A 26,158-nucleotide genomic window follows, 5' to 3' on the forward strand; every position below is an offset into this window, starting at 1 on the left:
AACACCTGTAGGTGTGTGCCGTGGACTCAAGCGGAGGGGGTTACAGATGATTTTGCTGTTTGTCAGTCTGCCAAGGTCATAGTTCTAGTACTAATTTAAGAACAGCTTGAGGGAGGCAAAAAATGCATGCCTCGTACCCCTTTTGGAAAAGAGAAGCTTCTTGATAGAGTTGGCAAGTATGATAGGTCTTGCTATAATCACAAGGTTAATTTATACTAACAAACTATTAACTGAGGCAGAAAGCAGCCATCGAATGTATTAGAGCCAGATTAGAGGACGTGCAATTGAGTTAGCTTAGGAAAGTAGTATTCAAATGAGACCTCATTTCCTTATTCCATCATGGATACATCTTGAGTTTTTATTTTTGGTGAATTTGAGCAACAAGAAGTCTGTGAAGTACAAACATGTGCTCTCATTGTTTTTCCTTCAGGATGAAATGTGCTGTGTAAATACAGACATTATTATGAGAATTATTTTTAAATTCTTTTTATCTTTTTTTTTTTTTCTCCTCACTACTGTAGTTATTTCTGGCCTGTAAAATTGATTATTTCTCTGGAGCAGTAGGTTCTGGACACCAAGGAATAAAGATGACAAGTAGCAGATGGTTTGATAGAAGGATAAATTGGTCTTCCACTAACTAAAATGTTAAATGGCAAAATAGTATCCTTTTTTAAAAAAACACTGTAATTTGCAAGCAGCCTTCTTGTCCTTCATAGCCTGGGTTAATTTACTGAGTTTGATTTTCAGGGCGTGTACTGATGAACTCTGTCTCTTTCAAGTCAGTTTGGGTGAGAAAATATTCCATCTCAATCATATGGATAACATCTCAATCATATGGAAAGCTGTATGTGCATTTCAGGTACTTACACTTGAACCATAAAATTTGCTGATTGACTGCAACTTGGCAGTAAGATGAAAATGCAGCAATTCATGCCACTTAGGGAAGTAATGTGTATAACATACTGGATCAGTTAACCACTAAATATTCTGTTTCTACCATCAAATCAGTACTGTTAGATCCTAGGTATCTTCATGGGTGAGCTAAACTACACTGCAGTGGTTTGACTTGGGGGTTAGCAAAGGCATACGTAATTCATCCACACTTCACATCAGAAAAACAAGGTTCATCTGTTGTGTCAAATACTGCAGTGACTAGATTGGCTCTTCCAGAAATTCACAGAGTAGTTCATTGGCTGAAAAAATCTAATATAGAGAATATATATAGCTATATAATAGCTTTTTAGCTGTAGAAGAAATACTTTGGGTCATGTTTTTAATTTAGTAGTGTTTTTAAACTGTTGCAAACAGCATTCTCCTAAGCAAATTTGGGAACAGTGAACAGGTGAAAATGTAATATGCTGGATGCAGGCCTACTTAGAAAAGTGCTTAGAGAGTAATTATTAGTGGCTTCTATTTTAAAGGAAGAATGCATTGAGTGGTATTTGGCTTGGGTTTTTACTGGATCAGATACTAGCCAATATTTTCATGTTTAGTCCAGATGGACTTGGAATGAAGAATGTACTTGCAAAATGTGAAGGTAACTTCAATCTGGGAAAGACTAGGAATGTATTAGAAGAGAGAGTGAGAGTATGAAACTGTGGTCTTTAAAAATAGCATAGATGCAAGGCACTGTGCTTCAGCAACAAGTGTCTGTACAATGAGGAAAGGCAAAAGATTGCTTAGACAATGCTATCTCAAAAATGATCTAAGTGTGATAGGAAATTATAACCTGCCTATATTTCTCCTGTCATACTGAGACACGCAGACAAGAGTATCATCTTTAAAATAATTTGAGTAATCACCTAATTTGCATGGCAATTATGAAACTTCATTTTGACACGGTACAGGTTTTAACCCTCACTTCACAATGGGTGAGAGAATCCACAAGTGAGAACAAGGCCTAAATCTTGAAAATGTGGTCATTACAGAACAGCTGAATGACATGGTTTGTTAGTCTGAAGAAGAGCTGATTAGATAGATGATGGAAAATAATGTTTTCAAACAGACAAATGGCTTTTACGAAAAGGTAGAGGAACATGCGTTCATCCAAAGCCAGTGTGTCTGAAGAGAAATAATGGAACTAATCTCCAGCATTAGAGATCAGTTTAGATTTAGCTCAGTTTAGATTTGAAGAAAGCCCCTTTTAATGGTTAAGATATTAAAGCATTAGACCAGATGGCTTGGGGTTGTTTTGGAGCCTCCATCACTGAGAATCTGGGAGAATGCATTAGACAAACACCTGCCCAAGGATTATATAAGTGTACTTAGCTTTTCCTTGAGGCTGGGAGGTGGATTGGATGATTTTTTAATGTTCCTTTCAGCCTAATTCTATTATTCACTGTCCTCTGACTTTTCACCTAAACCACAGGGCTGGAAATACTTTTAAAATGGAAAGTTCAAGTAGCATCTAATTACAAGGCCTGAGATTATGCAGTGTAAGTAGGTAGGTTTATAAAAATCATCACGTGGTATACAACTGGACAGAAAATGGGAAAACAGACCAGCTCCATGTTAATAAAATGTGTGTTAAGAACCTAATAAGGACATTGCTCCCCTTGTGCTGTTGGCATACAAATGTGTAGGACAGCTTTATAAATTCTTTACATCCTTTTGAAGCTAAGTAACCAACAACTGGAAGAAAAATAAATGTAAAGATAAGCACAATGGAAAGCAATAAATTTGAGGAGGGTATGTGAAAGTAATTCACTTCTGAAAAAAGTTCAGTGCCTGTGAGGACATGAGAGATAGCAGTTTTGAAATTATAGATGTGCAAGCTTGCATCTTCTTTTTTCTTTTCTTTTCTTTTTCCATTTTTTTTTTTTCTTCCAATCTCCAGGCTGTTAAGAAGAAATAATGGGTAAAAATATTTCCAGAATAGAAAATAATTTCACATACTTATTTCAAGCACTTGTTTGTCATGATCTTGAGTCTTTACATCTAACTTATAGTTTGATGGGTTTTCTGTTCAACTTCTATTTCTTGATCAGTAGCAGAAGCAAAATGGAACAGGCTCCCAAATGAAATGTGGAGTACTGAAAAGGTGAAAGTAGTACCACCGTGACATGTCACAGAATATATTACATATCAAAATGTGCCCTCATTTTAATGACAAAAATCCTGTCTGGGACAAAGGATAGCTGGAAATTAAGTAATTTACATGGCAACAATTGCAAGGAAGATAGAGAATGATACTTATTCCAGTTTGCTCTTCCACGCATTATTGTTTGAAGACAATGATTATAGTATTTTTACTCCCATTACAAAGTTGATCAATTATATTACTATAATCATTTTGGTATCATAATCAAATCATTTTGGTACATTGACTAAAGGAGGGGATTGATATGGTAATGCTTTAGAGTTAAGCACCAAGTGGAGAGAAACTGGTTCACTGAGAGAAACTGAAAAGAGGCAGAAATAGAAGCAAGGATGTCTTACCAAGTCCTCATTAAACTGTCATGCTGAATACTGTTCTATTTACTTTGCTGTTAATGACATTTGACAAAATAGATGTTGAGAAGTTTCTAATCATACATTCTTTTAATAGTTCATTCTCCCCGCTGCTATGAACCAAATGAATCTACCTACCATCAGAAATAAAGTCATGGCCCTCTTTTATTCAGAAAAATCTGTTTGGAACTAGAATACTCACTTGGTTAGTGCAGTGCAGTGCAGTGGTTGTACTGAAAAATGGAAGAAATCCATGAACAGTATATGAAATGCTACATGAGAGATTTTATCCCTATGAGTGGTCAATGACAAACTGACACACATGCTGCTGGGTAGTTGTGGTGGAACACTTACAAAATCATATTGGAAGAGTAGATGAAGACGATAAAGGAAGGGAACTGTATCTGCTCGTTAAGAATAGATTAGGAAATTTAGCATTGCTTGCCTGTTTTATCTTGTCTGTTTGCATTGCAATCTTGCCAGAGGTGTACAAACTGTAGCAAAGAGAATTTTGGACCACATCTTAGTCTGAGGAAAAATGACAGCTTTGTTGCAGCTTTGCCTCTGAAGGAAACTGTGTACTTCATATCAAAATACACTCTTGCTTGCTTGCTTTTTAGAAACATAATTTTGTAGTTTTACCTGCCTTTTATCCTGATATATTGCAGTTAATAGCATTTTTCTGAGAGGGAGAACAGTTTATGGTCCCTCGTAATATTTTACCGTTATAATCACACTGATAACTATATACTTAATTTAAAGAAATACATTTACTAAATGAATGTGACAGGAACTTTATTGAAATCGTTCCAGATTTCAGCACATCTAGCTGTGTTTTATTTACATGGAGAACTGTCTGTGAAAATGTTTGTCTTCAGTGAGGTTCTTAGGTCACCTTGTCTCTGTTGTTTTGTGTGTGTCTACAGTTGTTCAGTGTATCTCTACTAAAAAATTTGTGATTACTTCAAACATTTAATATCTTTTGTACTTCTAAGGTTTCAGTGGATAAATTGAAAGTTTAGCGAGAAGGGAGGGATGTACAGGAAAATAAACCTCCGAAGTGTATAACCTTTCCTCTCCACTTAGATGATTCATTGATAATTTAGAAATAAGCAAGATTGATTGTTATTTAGATTAGATCAATTCAAGTATCTAGCAGTAATCTTTTTATGCTTCTAGTATCAAGCTAAAGCTTTTTATATCTTATTAGGTAAGCTGATGAATAGACTCATTTTTCTGCCCTTCCTCTTCCCCCCTCCACCCAAATGGTATTTAAGAGGAGAAATTTTGCAGCACGAAGACTGAAGAAATACAGTATATAAAATTTAATCTTTTTCCCAGAGGTATTTCTGCTTTAAATGCTGAATTCATGCTTAACTAATTTTCCCACCTAATAGCATTCCAACATTGTCTTACAAAGAGGAAACAGTTTAATTCAATTTTAAGTTTTCCTTTTATATTTATGCAGCTGAACTCTATTGATAACACTTTATTTCAAGCTGCAAGTTGTAATTAATAATAACACTACATAATTGGATACAGGATCTTCAAAGTAATGTTTGAAAAATTATGAAATCTGATGGTAGGTGTATTAATATTGTAGTAGCTGGAAAATAATTCCAGTATTTTTTAATATTTGTACTAATTAGTACCTGATAAAGGGAGTTGCAACAAAGGACCAATTTGATTTCTCTCAGAGATCTTAATCAATATGGTATTCTTCAGGTTCAATTTTATATCAATCTGTTTGTCTATCTATCTCAATAACTTTAAGGCAGTACCTCAGAGCAGTAAGCACACTGGCACTTTTCTGTTACACTTCGACCCTCCTATGACTGTTAGAAGAGGGGCTTCTTTATCTTTAATAGCTCTTGAGGACTTCGTACTTCATGAGTGAGTTGAGGTACTTTTTAAACATGTAGAAAGTTCACTAGTTGAACTGGGGAAAAAAAGGCAGAAAGCTTCTGTAGATCTGAGTTTTTTTAACCTTTTTGCCCTGAAGAGTATGTACTATGGAGTGGACTGTGTTGAAGATGTTAGCCAAACCTCACTTCCTTAACTGGCATGGCACCAGTGCTCTCATAATCTTGATATGAGTTGTATTTCATTCAGATTCCTTATAATTGTGACAAATTCAAGAAATATATCCCTCAAACAAATATTTTTTTAAGCAACTGGGACAAAAAGTATATTAAAACTTCTGGAAACCATTGCAAAGAAAGCTGGAGATGCTCTGCAGGTAATTTACAGTCAGTGTAATTTACTCAGAGGTTATCTAAGCAATGTCACGTGTTCAAAGGCACCATTATGCTTTAACACTTCTGAAGTGAATGAAGTTGTTATGAGAGCTGGCAGAGGGGGTCCCAAGGAGATTTTATTCTGGAGCTGGTGATAGATACTGTCTCTGTCCTACAAGAGATAATGTTGTATGCTCTTTTTCTCCTACTAGCACAAGTAATTTCTGTTTCACAGGAGACAATTTGCAATTTGATTCTGGAAAGCAGTCCTGTGTAAGAGGTGGAGACTTGTGTACTGTGCTTGAAACTGAAAGAAGTCATTACATACCTCCCTGAACCTCATGAGGTTTAGCAAAGGATTCCATGCGCAGGAAGATCACCTCTGGGTGTGCCAACAAGGCTTGGAGTAGGAAGACCTCACGCTTCCTCCTTGTCTTGTCCGCTGATGTTTATTGTCTCAAGCCAACTGGTGTGTGAACTGAGGTCAAGACTCAGTTCATTACCTCCTTTTATGTGATACAGTTGCCAAATAGCTGTGATACTCAATCTCATCTGTGTCTGAAGCTGATTTCATTTTTCTTATAGCAGTCAGCCCTTGGAGAGCAGAGACAAATAAGCTCCTCAGAGCAAGGACACTAAGTTTTCACAGTGATGCCTACTGTGGAATTTACTGTGAGTTTAGAAAGCTCCAGAAATTAAATGTTAAAAAACTCATTATAATATGGAGGAAGTCTGCGCCTTTATGTGTACATTATATTGAACTTTACTGCTGTAAGGACTAGGGAAGGCCTTGGATTATCTGACTTCTTTTTTCTCTTTTTACTTCACTTGAACAACATACTCCATTTAAACATTAGATATTTTCATTGATTGTAAGCATAAATTCAAAGAATATTAAAAATATCCAGGAAGCCAGCTTGTATCTTGGAAGCACTTTTAGTGCAATGATTTATTTGTAGAACCATTTAACTCAGTCGTATTACTTAGTTCAAGATTTGTAAATGTAGAAATGCAAATAAAAATATACATGTGTCAGTGCTAATTTTAAGAGAGCAACCCAACTAGATTAAAAGCATGCATTTCAAGCTTCGTTGAAATGCAGTTTGTGGTGATCAAAGTGAATATGAATTTTTATAGGTGATTTTTCAAATGTAGTGGTTGGGAATTACAGATTTCAGTGACCATAAACAAGTCAGTAGTTTAAAGGGGAAACAATTTCAAATAAGATGTAAGGTATGCTTTGTAGTGTCACATATGTATAAGCATTAAGGAACACTAAGGGATACTGGTCTATTTCTTTGGTGTTTAAATCAGTAGGAAAAATCTCTCTAAAAGGAAGTTCACAACAGCATGTTGGGCGAAGTAAAGAAATTTCTGCTTAAACGTTAGTATGTGTTATACCTGAGATCAGATCTCTGTGATTATTAAAGGGGAAGAGCACTTTCTGGATATATGACCTATTATTAAAACTTCTGAAATAAGAGGTAGGACAAATGCATATACATATATATATATATGCATAAATACATACATACATACATACGTACATACATACATATATATATATATACATATATAAATTTACTACCAGATCTTTATGACAACTGAAGCTTAATTTCTCAAGTGTTACTCTTCTTTTATTAGTGCATATTACTGCAGCATCTGTAGCTTCTCTTATATTCTGCAACTCTCTTTTGCTAGAAAGAGTCCCAGAGAAAATAATTCACACATAATGAAAAAGCTTCAGTGAAAGCAAATTTAGGAAACTTGTGATCTAACATGTAGCCGTTCAGTTGTTTATGACCAAATTTTACACAATCCCATTAACAGGAAGTAGATTTTAACAAAGTTAATCCCAGCAAACGTTATTGTCTTGAGTGGAAGCAATTATAAAGGAGATGCTACAAGGTGAAGCATGAACAGCACGCAGTGTGATTTGCAGTCTGAATAAGCATGTTTTTTTTTTTAAACATTGTGATTTTCACGTGGTGTAAGACAGAAGAGAACTGTGGGAAATACTTTACAGTTTATTTTCATGGTGGTTATGCTTAACCTGTAAAGGCAATTCTGTTCCAGATGCTTCACAGATTCTGTATTGAGTGAGATTTGTTGTTCTTTGTAAGGAATCAAGATCTACTTTGTCCTGTATTTGTTACAAATTTATGCTATTGTCACTTCTACAGAGGTGGCGTGAATAATTGTTTGAGTCCAACTTGATTCAGAGTTGAAATATGTAGGCATTGGCATGTTCTTGATGAAAGACTGTGTGAACAAACTTTGCCAAGATAATGTTTAATAGATCTGCTTTCTCAGCATATAAAAAGTTCGGTAAGGATCATCTCGATATAAGGCACTATCTGAGCACAGGTGAAAGGAAAAAGTGTGGAGATACGGACTTGGACTGTATTATGTGTTCTCTTTTGTCAGCACATCAGAGGGCTCACAGTATTTGAACTGTAATCTTGCTTGTGCTTCACTGGTTTTCAGTCAGTAGTCTTACTGATGTTAAGAAATCAAATTGGTAAAGTTCTGCCGATTGAGTTTACTAAGAAAACTGTATTTTCTGTTTGTCCACTGTCCCAAGTTCCATTGTTTTCTAGTAGTTTTAAACATTTCGCATTTTTGCAGGTTTGCTTTCTACATTTTAAAAGAGAAGAGTCTCTCTTAACTGTCATTTGTGAGAAATGCCTGTGATTGAGTATTGGCAAGATTTTCTTTGCATCAGCACTTTCAAGATCTATACCTGCGGTTTAAACAATGAAACACTGGAACTGTTGGGCTGAGTCTGACCCTGCAGTTCAATATCTTGTCTCCAGTGGTGGCCTCAATTATGTGGATAAGACTTCTCAGTCACTGGCAGAATTACCTATCCACATAGTGTTCTGTAACACTGGGTATTTAGTAGCTGGTACATAGATTTACCAAAACATGGCAGTTTATAAGCATTTAAATCCATAAATTCCTCTTTTTAACTTTACTTGTCTTCTTGTTTTGATATTGGGAGTGGTAGGTAGGAGAATCCAGTTAACCTCCTTAGCAACATACCTTTCTACTTAACTCTAAGTTGTAATACATGAAATAATTGCAGTATAATAGTTTTTACTGTCAGTTTCTGTATTTCTTACTTCGTTTGTATTTATGTTAAGCTTTGTAGCCATGGCTGAACACTCCAAGTGAAGACTTGCTTTTGATTTATGTAGTGTCACTGTAATCTCATTCTCAGCCCCATTCTTTATGTATCCTGACAAATTGTAAGCTTTTTCTGTAGGCTGCTGGGTATCAAGCAAATTATTTCCAAAAGCTATCTGTTCTGATGCTCAAGGTTTATTAACAAATGGCTACAGCTGATTTAGAGCTCAGTGATGTGTATGAACAATACCAGGTATTCTGCCAGCGTATACTCCCTTGCATTTGTCAATAGTCAATAATTTTTCACTGATATAGTTGTTTATCAAGCTTTGAAACTAATATGTCTCCTCTCTATTCTTTATTATTTCAAATAATTTCATATCATCTTCAAATTTCCCCATCACTCTGCTCAGTATTCTTGCCCTCCCTTCCCTCCCCTGAAGAACGTTGTGTCATACAGCACAAGCCATGGCAGGCAGTACCAGTGCATGCATTTTTTAGTCTTGTCCAGTAATGACTTTTGACTCTTTCTGTTCATTGCTTTATAAAATAGAGGAGTCTTCCTCCACCCCCTTCCTTCCTTTCACCACCATATTTCTGCCTATTGATTTCAAGTTCCTGGAATATTTATTTTGAAAGCTCTGTTATGAACTTTGAAATTCTATATGCAAGAATGATGATGTCTGTTTTGGTAATAACTGCCATTATGTTTTAAATAAGTACTGACAATAACAGAATGCAGGGAGATATGGACTTACGTATTTATCTGCTGTGCCTGCATGGCCCTCATGAATGCATTTATTCTTCGAGATAGTCTAACAGCATCATTTCCCTATCACGTAGGATCTTATTATCTGTTACTGAACACGTAGAGCTAGTAGTTTGAACATCAAAGTTAGCAACTTTCAAAATGTGCTAAGTTAAATTTGTGTTATCATACTGCTATACCTGAAGCAACAGACTTAGTCACATAGAAAGCCTATGTAACTGGATGGAAGTCTTTCAAGTTTTAGGTTAGCCCTAAACACAGCTTGGGATTTCTCTTTTTGAGAAATCCTGGCTACTGGTAATCTCACCATGAATTGATGCAAAATATTGCTTTAAGCTTTTTTGTGCAAATTTTTTCTGTGTTAATGTTCAAGTGAATGATGTTTTGTTCAGATTTCATAATAATTTTATTTAAAAAAAGCCAGCTGTGAAATGGAAAGGTAGTATTTAATCTGATGTCTTTGCAACAGTATATTTTGATACTAAAAAGAAAAAAAAAGAACAAATAAAATGGAAGCTATTTGTTTTCAAAATATGCTTCAATTTAGGCTAAATAGTAATCTCTTCAGAAAAGAAATCATAAAGGTTATTGTCCCCCAAGAATCAGCTTTCCTTCCTTTCTTCCTTTGACCGTATGCCAAATTTCTGTTCTGAAAATAATTAAAAAATCTTCATGTGCGTGATTAGTCATCTGTATTTCTGGGCAGTTCTACCAAGACCTAGGAAACTGTTAAAGCTGATGAATTGTGATTGGGTTTTTTCTTTTTCTTTTTCTTTATTTCTTTTTTTTTTTTTTAATCTCTGAAAAGAAATCATTATTATTTCCTATTTTTCCCCTTACAGTGTAGAAGTATCCATGGCCTATATGAGAAACAGCATTTTTCATTTGTCACTGACTGCTGTACAAGACACTTAAGCTTTGCTCATCTTCATGATGCAGAAGAGCTGAGTGAGTCAAATGTATAATGATGACAATGTACTTCAAAGATTATAAGACAAAAATGTCTGATTGAAAAATTCAAATCAAACTTCTGTTTAATTATGTTTCCTTTCTTTCTTGTGTTGAAGAATGGAGGACCATACTGTGCTCTGAGTCAAAGTAAGCAGATATTTGTTAATCAACTTTGCAGTGGTGTAACTGAGCAGTAGCTCTCTCTTGGATTCTTGCGTGAGCCTGCACATGTTCAGAATAGGGTAACCCATTTAGTCAGCTACAAGTCATTACTTCAATTCTGTTACCTAGTTAATTGACCACAAAGCTCCAAAGAATTCTGTTCAAAGAATACAACATTTCAAAGAACTACTATTACTCATTACAGAAAAAAAGCAAGCATATGCGTATGCTTCACTAATAGTTGGAAATACTCCTACATGGAGTTTTTTTCTTTTAGCAAGGCGTGATTTTTGTGCAAATTACAAGCTGTAATGCTATGCTAAAAATTTGGATGGCAGTAATATGTATATTGTGAAACTTTGCTGATTAGAAAAAAGTTATTTTTTCTCACTTTGGTCAAAATGTATTCTCTCAAGGACTTTCTATGATGGAAAAAGTGTTGCCTATTCCTGTACCTTTTTGCATTTATTCAGTATAGAATGATGAGTGAATTTGCATCACTTTTTAGAAGCAACTGAAATGGAGCTAATTGTTTCAAGTGCTGATATTCTAACAAAATGCCAGTCTCTTTCTTTAACACTGTTAATTAAAGTAGGATATTTTGACTAGACAATTAATCAAGGGAATTAATTACAAAACAATACTCTTGAGTAGCAGAGGTGTCATGCAGATAAACCCCTGTGTACTGCGGTGGCTGTATGCTTCTAGAAAAACTCTACCATGTACATACTAAGCATAATATTCAGACCTGCAGCATACCCTTCAGTGGCCTTTGTAAGTCAGCTGCTCCTTGGGTTGTTGCCAAAATGCTGTGATTGGTCATAGGATAGGAGGAGGAACAAAAATTCATAAACTTTGCAAACCAAAGAATGAGGCACTTGTTCTTTTCCAAATTGAGACTGGAGACCATTCAAGTGTATGCATATATGGACTTTGTTAATGTTTAAGAAGGGGTTGTACAAGAAAAACAGAAGTATCCCAAAATCCTTGCAAACATTTATACCAATAACTTGCTGAATGTTATTAAATCCTGTGGACAGTAACCACACCTATTTTCAGCAAGGCAAGAATTGTTTTCTTTCAAGTATGGTAACAGAAAGTCCTAATTAATTTTCATGAGAAGTTACTTATTTTTATAGTTACTCCCACTTTCCTCCTTGCTCTTTTTATTTTAAGAGTTTTTTTGTATTTCCCTTTAGCAATGTCTGCTCTTATAAAACAGCATACACGTGCCAGGACATCGATGTTTGAGAGAACTGCGGATTATTAGGCTGCAACAGTGGTATCTGGGATGCAGAGAAACTCATAGTGGCACCTTTTGTAGAAAGGCTCCAAATGTGACTGAATGATTTTGCACAGTCCCAGGAAATAAAAACTCTTTGTTTTTATCAAAGTTTAAGCTCAGGTTTGGCATGTGTACCATTAAAGGCACTCCACGTAGAATGAGGGGCCATGTATCTCAGCAGAACCTGTGCATGTCTTTAGGGACATCATTCTTGCATAAAATAACTTTTTAAGAATTTCCTGTGAACAGCCAGTGTAAAGCACAAATCCATAAGCCAGGGACACTATTCGCTAACATGCTCAGATAGTATAGCCAAAAGAGTGCAGAACTTTACTGTGCACTATAGCAGGTATACTGTAATATATTTTGTTAGAATATTGGATTTGTTGTGAGATGCATCTCAACGTTTTCTAAGTCCAGTAAGTTGAGTGATGTGATTATAAGTATTTTATCCAACATATTAATGCACTTAATGAAGTGCAGATAATAGCACTGCTCAATTTATAAGAATTGTCAGACCTCAAAATTGCTTCCATTATTTTGTAGTATTTTATTTGTTAAATCCTTTCAGAACTTATTCAGGAAGTAGAAGTATTTTTTTAAATTTCAGTTAAATTATTTTAATTGGTTAATGTTTTTTTGTTGGTGGTGGTTGTTTTTTTTTTTTTTAATTTATTTCCAGAGTACTTTTTTAATTTATTTTTTTTCTCTTCCAAAATTTAATGTCCCTTTCATGGAATTGAGAAGGTGAAGCCATCCTGGTGGATGCTCTTGCTTACTGTAACATTTATATAGGACAAAGTATATAGCATTTCTTGCCAGTAATCTAGACTCCCTCATCAGATGCATAGGCATTTACAAAAGAATATCTCTAGCTTCAGTCTGCTTATGAAAATAGTGTCAGAAATGAATGAAACTGTTAAGTACATAGAGGCTGGACCTAGATCAAGAACAAGCTTTTCACAGAGATGTCATGTGTGAATGCTGACATTTTGCTGCAAGTAAATTAATGGAGTTTATAGAAATTAGGTAATTTGAATTTTTTATTGAGTTTTTTTTCTGTATTAAAGTGCACGAGATTTCAAGGAATCACAACCCAAGTGACAAGTAAAGCTGTTACTAAGTAGGACTCTAAAGAAGCTAGTAGATACAAAACATTGAATGAGATTCTAATTATTTAGCAGTGTTAGCAAGACACGCAATCCTGTCAGCAAGATATATTCTTTTTTGCTAAGATATGTAAAAAATATATGGATTTTATTTTTTCTTCCAGTTAAATGCAAAAATTTTTATTTTATTTTAAGTAACCCACTGAACAATATTGGTGACACAGAGGAAAGTTTTTGCAGGCCTAGTTTTGGACCTCTGATTGATGTTTATGGGCATTTCATGACTAAATTGCTTCACCATTTTGATATTTTAGTTAATCACTTGTACATGAGTTAATAGTGATAACTGCAGGGATATGAAGTCACAGGACTTTGAAGATGATTTTCTTCGATGTGGACCATGGTAAGGTCTGAGGACAGATGGGGGAAAAGGATTTCAAGAAAAGCCAAGTATTCAATTCAGATGTGGAATGACTTTGTAATTAGAGAGTAATGGTAATGGTCAGTTCTCTGTAATAATGTCCTTGAAATCATAAGGTGCATTAACTAAGGTCATTTTAACTGGAGTTGTCTTAGCTTTCTTTGTCTTTCTGTGATAAATAATTACAAAAGAGACAGTTTTCTGAAAGAAGGACATTTGGTTGCATTCAGAAAATGTGTTAGTTGATAGAAAAGCATCAGTTCCCATATGTATACTTGCCACAGGCATCACAAGCTTATGACAAATCCCTTTGGGCTACCTGCTCCTCAGGTGCCTCTCAGGAGAAGTGGTGAAAGGCATTCAAGGACTTCTGTGGTGGGTAAAGAGCTGCATTCTGTTTTTTTCTTTTGCTCATTTTCTACTTCATTTATTATCCAGACAGAAAAAATGTGCAGGCTGTGTCCAAATACCTTTTTCATTATCCAGTACCAGAGAGTCTACATAGAATAGAGAGAAAAAAGAGAGAAAAAAAGAAATGAAAGAAAGAAGAGAAAAAAATGAAAATGGGGGAAAAAGCAGAATAGATTTCTTCTATTATCTGCTGTAAACCTTTAGTTTACATTATGTTCATCTGGGACTCAATGATCCTTGTGAGTCCCTTCCAGTTTGAGAAATTCTATGGTAACAATAAAACACTTAACAAAATGGAGTTATGTTTTCTTAAGGAGCATATTTTAATGCTGTGCTGAATAGGGTTCCTTAATTCAGTCTGATTTATTTATTCATGAGAAGGATAACACAGTGTAAGGGAACTGTTATGTCACACCCTGATGATTGAGCACCTGGTAAAGGAGGGAGGGGGAAGGGAGGCGGCTGGCCCAGGAAGTACAAATGCAAGCAATTCACCTGTGTTTCCTAGGTGACTGAACTCAGGGTCCACTCCACCCTGGGCTTATTTAAGGGCTAGCCTCTGAAAGTAGAACGTTTTGTAGGTTAAGGTTACTTCTTTATAAGAAGTTTTATAGCACAGTTGGGTGAGTTAACTTTTTCTGATGTGTGATTAATGATATACCTCATGATGTTTTTGCTGGTATTGTGAAAAACTTATCAGAAGCAATTTTACTGCTTCTAAGGACTAAGATAAAGTGAGTCTCAAACTGGCCCTTCATCAGTTTATGAAAGGGACTGTGCTGTGCATTTGCTTAATGTAATGTGGGATTAGCTGTAAGCACTGGAGGATCCCTTTGCATGCTGTATCATTCTTAGTCTTTGTTCATGCTCTGGAAACTGAGTGGTTGTACAGGTTCCTAGTTTGAAGGTCAAGTTTGGCTTCCATATACACTGTCTTATTTTGCTCAAGACGTGAATTTACCGCTTTTTCTGGATGGTATCCTGATTGATGGCTGTGTAATTCTTCTTTCATCTGAAGTGGATTTAATTTAAGTGAAACCACTAGTCTTCAGTAAATGTTCCTCCAGGTGATGCGCATAATCTCTGCTCTAGCTTGCTCTGTCTTGACTGTCCTGGTACTGCAAGAGTAACTAACAGTAGTGAAATATTGTCACAAATATGGCTTATCTCTTCAAATGCAACTAGGAATGCAGATTCATTGATTTTGAGAGTGTGTTTTTATGCTGTCACTTTCTAAATTACAGAAGTGTAGATTGTGACTCTTTCCTATTGGAACAAGTACAATTTTATGGACTACAGGACTGATTAGTTTTTATCTCAGTGACTGCATTTTTAGATTTCTGGTTAATTAAATAAACCCTAAAACGTAGACAAGATTTATGAAACACCAAGCATTTGCCTCTGCAAGTGAGCTCAACTCAAAACAAGTGAAAGAACTTGTTTGTCTCCGAATTTCCTATCAGGAGCTATTCTTGTATAAGAAGATCTTCACAATTCATCATTTTAGCAACCTATGCCAGGTGTAGTTAAGAGTATGGTCAGAGTTTACAAAGCATTATTATTTTTTGCTTACTTAATGTTATTAACATCCCGCTTCTAGTAGTGGAATTCCCACCATTCTAATTCACTCCCTTCCACACATGTGAATAAATATTTTAGAGCAAGAGGGAATACAGGTGAGACTGATGCCACTAACAGCCATGAGATCCCAAGACTAGCCTCAGCCTTTCCCTGATTAATTTGCTGAATCAACTTTTTATTCTTACTGAAAATATTGTTCACTTACCACCAAAGGGAAAAAGAAAGCAATCATTCCATTACAGTCTGTGAGGGGATGGATGGCAAGAGCCTTCCATTTATATATAAATCCTAAAACCACTGAGGTTTTTCTCTGAAGTCTTTTAGGACTAAGGTAATGCATGCACACAATAGAAGTGCTAAAATAGCATATATTCATCTCTGATTTGCATGTAATGTAGGTTTATTATAAAAATGAATATCAGGCTTAAAATACTTAACTTTCAGTGCTGGCATTCAACAAGAGGCATACAATTATCATAGAAAAATAACTTTTGAAAATTGAAACAAAGCTGATATTAGGTCATCCATGACAGCCTTATAAAAAGGAAGCAAGTAAAGGTATATTGGGAACTTCCACTGTTTTTATAGCTGAAGCTAACTGTCAGAATCTTCTGTTGTAGTTACTTTCTATGTAGCTTTAGATGCAACATTCTGTGTTACTCCTTTGAAGAGCTGAATCATTTCTGCCTTCATAGGGTAAAGATAATTCAGCTGGTTTTTGATTCATTGTTTTGAGTTCTTGAACTCAAGAAGAACGTGTATACATCTTTGTGAGAGTGGTGCAAGGAGTGGAATGGTGCTGTATGAAGGCAGAGACACGTTTGTACTCCCAAAGCGGATGACAAAGTAGTAGGAGAAATGAAAACACTGCAGGTGCTATATGTTATGAGGTCTTTGTGTGAGGGGGAAAAAAGCGCATTCATTTCACTTTTTATTCATGATGGTCTTTGAGAGAGGAAAAAAAAAAAAGCTCAAAAACAGGGTAGTGGAGGGAGAGCACTGAGTTGCAGGTCATTGATGATGGTGTAAAACTAAAGATAAAAAGTAGAAAATGTATCGTGTAGTAAATGATGCGAGTTTTATCCCTTTCAACGTTTCAGAGCCCTAGATGGCCTTTCCAAGATGACCTAGCTCTTAGACACTCAAACTCATTCCTTTGAATGCTCCTGATGGAGGCTGCTGGCTGTGAGTGAGCCGTGTCCTCACCTTAGCTGCAGTCTTCAGAGTAGCCTGAAATACTGGCTGTGATCAGGAGGGTGACTTACTTTATCTGATGCTGTGGACGTGTCCTGCATTAGTGCAAGAGCTGACTCTGACACCAGAGGGTAGTGATGTTTGGAGACTTGTGAATACTCTCCCTGGCAAAATTCAGTGCACACCTGGCTGGGAGGGTGTTGATAGATGTAGGGCTTTTGCATGCAACTGTGAGCCATGTGCATGCTTAAAGAGTGGAGGAAAAAAAAAAAAAATCAGAGGAAGTTCAAATAGTGCCTATGCATGTGGACTGTCAACAGTTGAAGGTGGGCAAGTGTATAGGCTGAGATACAAATTCTCAGACCTAAAAAAAATCATATTTCATTCAGTGAAATATATTCATTCAGTTCAGTGTTTTACTTGAGAGAAAATAAAATACAGGATGTGAATGCACAAGCACACCTGTTTTTTTTAGAGGGTTCCTTAAAAATAGTTTATTTTAAATCAAGATTTCTACTGTGAGCAAAGAATTATATCTATAGTCAATTCTTTGTTACTTTAGTAACTCCCGATTCCATCAAATAGGAATTATAGCCCCAGGAATTCTTTTGACAAAAGGTTGCCCCTGGAGTCTAGAAGATTATCCAATTACAATGTCAAGAAGCTTAGAGCAAGGATGACTGACTAAAGATAAGCATCTGAGAGTGTCAGGAAAAGAGAGAAAGAGTATTTTATCTGAATAGAGGCAATAGTAAAAGTTTCTTTTCCAGAGAGTGGTCAGGTACTGGGACAGTACCCAGGTAGTGGTCTCAGTGGCCAAGCTGCTAGAGTTCAAGAAGTTTGGACAGTGCTTTGAGGAATATAGTTTGAATTTTGGTGGTTTAATGGGAAGGCTGGAGTTGGACTTGGTGGTCCTTGTGGGTCTCTTCCAACTTGGGGTATTCTGTAATTCTGTATGTTAACAAAAAGTAGTTCACTATTCTGCAGCACTTCTCTCTGTGTTAGGAGAATAAATTGGCCTCTGCAGATTTTTCTGTTGAGTACCTAAACTCTCTAGAGAGTCAGTTTAAGTAGGCTGAGAAGTCCTCATTTGGGCCAGACATTTACAGTTTCAATCAGGCTGTGCCTTAATCATCTCGCCAGCAGGATTGTTCTTCATCTCATGTGTATTCTGTGCCAATAGAAGAACTCTTGCAGGAAAGGAAACATGGAGTTTTGATCAATCTGTTATTTAACATTATCAACAAAAATGCAGACAGCATTTTATTTAAGTGAAGGTATAACAAATGTCTGAGTTTTTCTTGGAAGAGAGGTCAATGAAATTTAATTTTGGTTAAAGTATGTAATTATCCAGAATTTGCTAAACATGAGAGCCTTAATGCGGCTGAATAGGATCTAATCAAAGATCCAGCTAGCTCAGGTCTCTGTCTCTGGCAAAAGCGTTTGTTGGGAGTACTTAAGAACAGGGTGTATGTGCCAAGTGATTCACCAAGATTTCCTGTAACCTGTAGCTGTAATCATTCTATTTAACAGTTGTTTAATCATTCTGTGCTTCTTGAATTTATTAAAGGCCTTGGGGATTTAAAAGCCTGGAGGTGTTTCTAAACTGCAGGTAACTGAGGATCTAAACATTAAGGAAGCAAGCACTTCTGTGAACAAGGACATAATGCAGTCTCATTAACTGTAACTTGGTATTTCATGACTGACTTGGCCAAGAATTTTGATTAAAGTTTTAACTGTTGTTAGAGTGTTTAGAATGGCTTTGTCCTGCATGGATGCTGTGGGGTCTAACTAAAGCTAAAATTAGCTTTTCTCTCAATGAGAGCACTAACTAGATTTCTCTTCCCTAGTCAGTGTTTTGCTATCCCAGAAGATAAATGTACTTAAGCTTTTGGACCTGTATCTCTGTCAAATTTGGCAGAACTGTGTGGAAAGTCAGTAGGCTTCATGCAGTGAGCCCAAGAAACGGAGGCAGCTACATGCATACACAGTGTGACAGTATGATTGTACAAGCTTTGTTTCTTTAGGAAAAAAAAAATTAAAAGACTGTAGTAATTACAGATTGCCAATAATGTGGTCAAAACTTGATTTGCAGTGGTAAGGGAGTGGTCCCTTATTTGCGCCATGAAATTAAAGCTCTGGTGGTAAATACTGGTTTTATTCCTTAGGAATCTATATATTCCGAAGAACAAAAAGAAAAAATAAATCAAATGCCACTGAAAAATAAAATCTTTGATTTATTTTATTTTATTTTATTTTATTTTTATTTTATTTTGATTTATTTATTACATGTTGTTTATAATAAACTGAAAACCATCAGTGCCTCCACCTTTCATGTAGGGCAATACATACCTTCTGTATAGCATTTGTGGCATTCGAAACACAGTGTGGCATGGTGTCAGTATCACAGTAACTGTAAGTACTGTGTGTGGTAAATGTCAAGATTTTAATTGCACTTACTAAGCCATTTTGTTTTGTATTGCTTGTTTGGAAGAAGCACGTAATGAGCATCTCCCCAGGAAATTACATGATGAAGGGATTCATCAACATAGTTTACCTGATGTCACTCTATGGATGAAGTTGTTAGTATGCAGCTTTAGGATGTTAAAAACAAAACCTATAGAAAAGAAAAAGAAATAGAGAAGTCTGTTTTGGTGGTAGTGTTCCTCCCATGTACATGCAATTTATTATCAGGACAGTTAAATAAATTGCCTTTACTGTAACGTGCATTTGGCAAAATGAAGCCTAACATTTACAGGCTATCAATAAAGATGTCATTGTGAAAGACTGCATAAAGAAACAAATAAGAGAGAAACACTGAATTCATCTCAGCTGGTTTAGATTCTTTTTTTTTTTTTTTGTCTGTGGACAAACTTACTACCTACTGTATAGGTCTGTCCAGGTTCCTCATAGATCTGACTTTTCACAGATCTGCGTCACCCATTTTCTGCCTAAGACAGGCCAGTTTGTACTGGAGCAGGTAAAGGTCTCAGCAGTGTGTTAAGCTCAAAATTCTGCACTGTTTCTACCACTGCAGTTAATAATGACCATTGTGAATCTCTTACAGGGGTTTGCTGCTGATACAGTTGCAGTTGACAGAACATTATTATCACCTTCCATTGGTACCGCAGATGAGAAGATGCTCTTTTATCTGAATCATTTTTCAATACCCCTTTCTCACCTTTTCTTAATTTTCAATTGCCAGAGAGCATAATGCTTTTCCTCTGGACTGATCTTGTCTTAGATGAAGATTCACTAAGAGGCTAAAGTAGTTTTTGTCTTTTCTTCACGTTAGCCTGCACTGTCTGATGTTCCTATGTTAGCAGTTTGTGCATGTGTGGGCTTTGCTTCAGCTTCTTGGTAGCAAAGTGTTGAGCTGTGGTTCACATCTGTTTTTATGTCATGTTTGTTCCTTGCATTCACCAGGATGTGAAAAACAAACCTGAACCTTAGGACAGAGATGCCTGAGAAAGCACGCTTGCAACTGAGCTGCGAAATTTCCATGTAAGCTGTCAACCCCTGTCAGTGGCTTTTATGTGCTCATCCCAGAGGCAACATTGTGCTACAGGCATTTTATGTTCTTCTGTTGCATTATGTGAATTGCAGGAATGCTTTGCTGTTACTTCTTCAGGTTGCTGGTTGTGGGTGGTGGTGTGTTTTTTAAAGGCTTGAAACAGATCCTAAATCCTAAACTTCTGGCTGTTAATGAATGGTGGCCCATAGTAGTGTTTGGTGGATCTGTTGTTTAACTGTTTGCTCTCACTGGGAATGAAGTTGAGGACCTACCCAGTTTCATCTAATCTCATGTTCCTGTGCACCTGAGCATAGTGTTCTCTCCAGGGTAGATGTAGCAGTGCTATTCTTTTTCTTGGACAAGCACAGATTTTCCAGCCTTATTAGGATTTCTCAGGGGAATTAAGTCTGTTTCAAGTGACCAGAAAAATATTAATTATGCAGGTCATATTTTCATGTAAGCATTTCATGAGATTTTTTCATAACATTTAAATGATAATATTACTCCTTTTCCTAATTGCATTATACATCATCATCTTTCCACACGTAGGAAAATGTGCTGAAATCTAGAGATGGATGAAAATAAGTGCTTGGGTTACTCCCATAGCATAATAATTTGTTATAGAAAAAAAAATAGTTTTTAATTCTTTACATCACTGTAGAAGAAGGAAAACTGAATTCTATTTATATGTATTATAATTCTGCCCCAGTGACTTTCAGCACATTGCTTTGTTGTATTAGATGCTCATGTTTGATTATGGAAATAATGTTTAGGAAGTAGTATTTAATGACATGTATAGAAGATATGAAGGAAACCGACTGGAGATCACTGTAAGGTGGCAGATGGAAATAGAATAAAAAATTCAGTGATAATATTAAGGTATTCTCAGAGTTATAATTAGATTCTGGGTCAGAAACAGTCTTTCTGGTATACATATTTTAACAGATATTGCAAGTGCTTCTTGCTATGGACTGAATTGGGATCCCAGTGTCTGGCAGCACTGAGCAGACTGGCCGAACAGTTTTCTGCATCAACACTGTTCAAAGACCACTAAGTACATCCTGCTTTTCAGAAGCTAGTGGAAGCCAGGGCAACAGTATAAATGTAAATACCATGCTTTGCATTTTAATTAATAACATTGTGTTCTTATGATCAAGTGTGTCTTAGATGATTTCTTAAGACTGATTATTTTCTTTGTGTAAGGAAGGAGAGACATGATACACTCATGCTGCTGTAAACTAGATACAAATTACTTTGTAGAAAAGCAGTGTTGTGAAGAAAAGGGCCTTCTGAATCCCATTGAGACTAAGGGAGAAAATAGAGTTTAAAAGGCTTTCTTAGCATGTCGTGATTGATACCAAGTATTGCGGTGAGATAAAAGGTATGCTCTTTAACTGCCTTTCATAGGCAATGTGGCAAATGTTAATAATGGTATCCCCTAACTGGACAACTGCAGAAGATCAGGCACATGGAACTCATCTGTGTTCCTGTTGAGGCACATACATCATGCGGAATCCCCTGTTGCATTCTTGGGGAATAAGAGCTCTTGATGACAGTGAGAGTGACCCAACTCAGTACAAGTGTTTAGGGTATCTGACGTAATGAAATAGGCTGCACTGGAAATGTGTTATCTCAAAGTTTATTGAATATGTGTCTGACCTTTCTGCCTGCTGAAACACTGGTGTTCTGCTGCTGTCTGTAAGAACAATTCATATGGAAATTGCCTATCAAGAAATAATCATGGAAATTAGTAGGCTGTACCAGTTCTAAAACATGAGTCTGAACTGCAGACTGGTTATCTCTTCTTACGCTTGAATACTAACACAAAATTCAGTGAATAAATGATTCATCATTAATGACTGCTTTTCATTGACACATGCAAAACTTGCCCCAAAATTGTCATACAGAAAAGTGTGTGTTCTTGATTACTGTGTGAATATTAGGTGCAGTTAGGAGCAAGAAAATAATAGACATACCTTATTTATTGGAAGTATTTTAGATTTTTTTTCAAGCTAAATGTCTCAGTTGTTTTCTCTCCACAATCCCTTTTGTCTCACCCAACCTAACTTGTTTTCTTCCAGTGTACCTGCCTGCTCTTCCAGTCTCCATCCTGAAATGCTCCTGCAAAGCTCCAGGCAGTTCCTGCCTTCTGAAGCGATGCAGTGTAGCTGAATGCATGTGCTGCTACTTTTTTGTGGATGTGGCAAAAGAAATGGGTTTTTCAGAATTTCGGGATATTATCCAGTAGAATTATGGATTGTGCATCCGACCTTCATACTGTTATTCTTTAAAATAACATTGTCCAAATGTTATTTTGTGGAGATTAATTTTTTACAGTTTTGTCTGCCTGAAACCTTTCTGCCATCAATAACACTCTTGCTCTTGAGGTGTTGGTGTTTCTGTAAAGAGTGTTCAAGGCTTATCCAGTTGAGGGTTTTGCATGGTTAGGGAACTAAACTGCAGTGAATTCCAGTATTTTAATGCATTTAATGATACTGTCATTTGAACAAAATGACCAACTGCATGCACAAATTTGTAGCATTTAATTTTGTTTGTGGTGATTACCATAGCCAGTATGCATGCTGATGCCATGTGTAGCAGCTGTCACACAGTATCACTGGGAACAAATTTTACTGTGATTACAGAAGATGAACTGCCACTAGAGAAAATGTAGAGCTGGGATATAATCTGAGAAAATACAAACTATGATGAATTTGGATCCTTTCTGGCAGGCAGAGAAATAGTGCACCTGTTCATATTTAGTGATAGAAAAGCACAAATTTTAATTCAAACGGATATGGCTTCCTTGAAGTGCTATGATTTATGGCTTTATAATCTAATGTGACTGTCTCTTGAAAATTTGAGTAAAAAAAGAGGAACTGGTTGTGTGATGGACTATGGTGGAAATACGGTTTGTTTCTACAGTTCAAATCTTGATCTTTGCAATTATACAATTTAGAAAAATAGACTAAATGAAGACAACATTTAAAATCTTCTCTTTAACAGTTAAACTGGACTTTAAAAAAAACAAACAAACAAAAAAAACAACCCTTGAAGAAGATGGCATGATTAAAGAACTGCAGGTCTTCATAGGAGTGAACTTGAAGAGACATGAAAGAGTGTTGAACTAGATAAAATAGATCATATCTGCCATTGCAAAAAATCAATCACAGGTGCCCGTTGTTTTGGCCACTGGTACCACCATCAGTGCAGTAGTAGACCAAGGCCTGATCTGAGCCTCCGTTATGTTGCAAGCTCAGTTGAGCTTGCATTTGGAGGAGAGCCTTACTGGAGACTGACTACATCAATATTTGAGATAGTTAATATTAAGATATTGATTTTTTTTTTTTTTAAAAACTACAGACAGTATTTAAACTCTCTCCAGAAAGAATGGATGAAGACACTTGACCGTCTTGACTTTGCAATTCTGTATTATTCTTAGTTCAAAATAAAGCAAAGTGATCATCCCTTGGGTCTGCTGAAGTTATTTTACCCTTACTGGTTATATTGAGGAATATCCAGGGGAAAAAAATGTAAAAATGTTGTGTGTAGAAAGCCATTATGTCCTGATATTTTTGGTTGTATGAGTGTTGTTTTAACCCAGCATCTCAACACCACACAATCATTTGCTCACTCCCCACTCCCCGTGCGATGAGGGAGATAACTGGGGGAGGGGAGGCAGGTGGTGGTGGTGCTGGTGGAAGCGAAAGTAGAACTCATGGATTGAGTTATGAAGATAGGAAAGGAAGAGGAGAGGAAGAAAAAAGTAATGATTGTAAATGTATATATTTACAAAACAAGTGATACACTACACAATTGCTCACCACCCACTGACTGATGCCCAACCTGTTCCCAAGCAGTGGCTCCCGCCCAGACAACTCCCCTCTGTTTTCTAAAGTGTTTTTTGCATGATGTTATATATCTTGTAGTTTAGATCATTGTCCTGGTTCTGTCCCTTCATAGCTCCCTTGCTAACAAGACAGTACCAGAAGCTGAAACACTCTTGGCTCTTTGTGGTACTACTCAGTGACAGCAAATAATACATTGATGTATTATCTACATTGTTTTTTCCCAAAGCATCATACCAGACACTGAAGGAAAAATCTACTCTGTTCCAGCTGAAACCTGGACAGTGAGACTTTTGGAAACTGCAGTTAACTATGGGTAAATTGTTTCTGGTGTTGTTGCTTGATGTTTTCCGGGTGCAAGAGTTTCATCCAGTACCTTAGATAATGTAGTGTTTCCTGACTACTGAACAGATGTTATTTCTTTGGAGTATCAGAAAAGACAATAAAACAAAGCAATCTCACAGTTACTGAAAATGGGAACTTCTAAACGGTGAAATGAAAACACTGCTGAAAGCCAGCACATTTCTGAGAAAATACCTCAATTCTCTGAATAGCAAAGCATGTGTGTTCTTGCACTATATCACCTGTTAGTAGGGTAACTGTTGTTTTGAAGATAACCTTTCCAGTAGTAAATCACCTGAAGATAGAGAGTAAAATACCCTGGGAAGGAGGAGGTGAAGTATGTATTGAAGATTCCATTAAATACAGTGTCTTTGTAGAATGATCTTCATGAAGACCTAGCAACTTTTGTCCTTTGTTAAATTTAGTAGTCCCCTCCTTTTTTAATGTGCTTTACTTCTTGAAATATATTTAACAGCACAAACCCTATCATTTTCATTATATGTGTTCGGGAAATATTTTAATTTCTTATCATGAGGAATATGGTAAATGAGAACTATTAAGGTAGCAACTGGACAGTGAATAAAAGCCATGAATATTGGGTCTGACAGGCAAAGCATAGCCCTAAACCTCAGGGATTTGTTGTTTCAGTTTTCAAGTTCTTATTGTAGTATGCTACAAGGAGCGACAAAGGTTAGAATCAAGAAAAAACATGGAGACTAATTACAAATTGTTTCAACAAGTGACAAATTCAATGCTCTCTGAGCACAAGGTTACTTGTCTAGTTCAAGTGTATGTTTTACTATCCAGCGTGACTACTATACATCTATGTGTCCTAAAAGTGTTAAATGACAAAAGGGAAGTCAACACAGTATTTTTAATTTTTTGAAGCAAGAATAACTGATGTTCTTGTTTAAGATTACATTTTCTTCAAAAAAAGGGATAATTGTTTATGCTAAAAGTGAGCTATAAAATAAGAGCAAAGAGTGATACAAATGATATTTCTAAAGTCTAGAGTACCTGAGCATCCTGACCTTCTACATATGCGATTATGGCAATTAAAAAAACTTTTCACAAACTTTAATGTCAGTAGACTTACAAGTCTATCAAAAGCTAGGAAAGGAAAGAATACAAATTGTTCTTTAATACTTGAATGTTTCATTCATGGTACAGATTGTATTTCAGTTTAACTGTGTTGATAGAATTATGAAGGTTTTTGTTGCCTAAAAAAAAAACTAAAGGAAACTGCAGAAGGGAAATAGAAATATTTTGTGGTAAGTATTGGGAATATCTGTGTCAGTTTAAGTCACTGCATGTTTCTGCTGCTTTTTTTTTTTTTTTTTTTTTCCTGTCTTAGTAATGGTAACTTGCTATAGATACACAAATAGCAGACAGGTCTGTTTCCTGAGGAACCTGTTTAGTCATAAGATACCATAAGATTTGTTTTAATGGCGTATGTCTTGCACTAGGTCATTCTGTTCGGTGCTTTGGAGTAGCAGTAATAGACCAGGACAGTAGTTGAAAAACCTTGATGTGGGGTAGAGATGTTCAAATGTTCAGCCCTCCAAGTGTTTGGCTCCCTGCTGGGAAGGGGCTGCTCTAGGAAGGGATATCGCTGCTTTCATTTGGCAGTCAGCACAGTTTTTCTCGTGGGCTGACTTGTTCTCCCTGTTTGTCCTTTCCTTCCTCCTGATCATTTTCTTTCCTCATTGTCCTCCTTCACTTCTCTTTAACTTTTTACTCTTTTAACTTGTCTCT

The 26,158-nt window shown here is 36.2% G+C and overlaps 1 protein-coding gene and 1 long non-coding RNA gene across 2 annotated transcripts in view; both read left to right on the forward strand.

The window, feature by feature from the left end:
• GRM8 (glutamate metabotropic receptor 8) overlaps positions 1–26,158 on the forward strand; it is a 319,688-nt gene that overhangs the window by 61,050 nt on the left and 232,480 nt on the right. The gene's annotated exons all lie outside the window — the stretch shown is intronic.
• On the forward strand, positions 14,419–21,954 carry LOC116216577. The gene is made up of 3 exons (XR_004159644.1): positions 14,419–14,547; positions 20,126–20,203; positions 21,159–21,954. It is a non-coding gene; the product is annotated as an uncharacterized LOC116216577 (long non-coding RNA).

This window comes from Meleagris gallopavo, chromosome 1 (assembly GCF_000146605.3).
Source record: "Meleagris gallopavo isolate NT-WF06-2002-E0010 breed Aviagen turkey brand Nicholas breeding stock chromosome 1, Turkey_5.1, whole genome shotgun sequence".
NCBI classification, from domain to species: domain Eukaryota; kingdom Metazoa; phylum Chordata; class Aves; order Galliformes; family Phasianidae; genus Meleagris; species Meleagris gallopavo.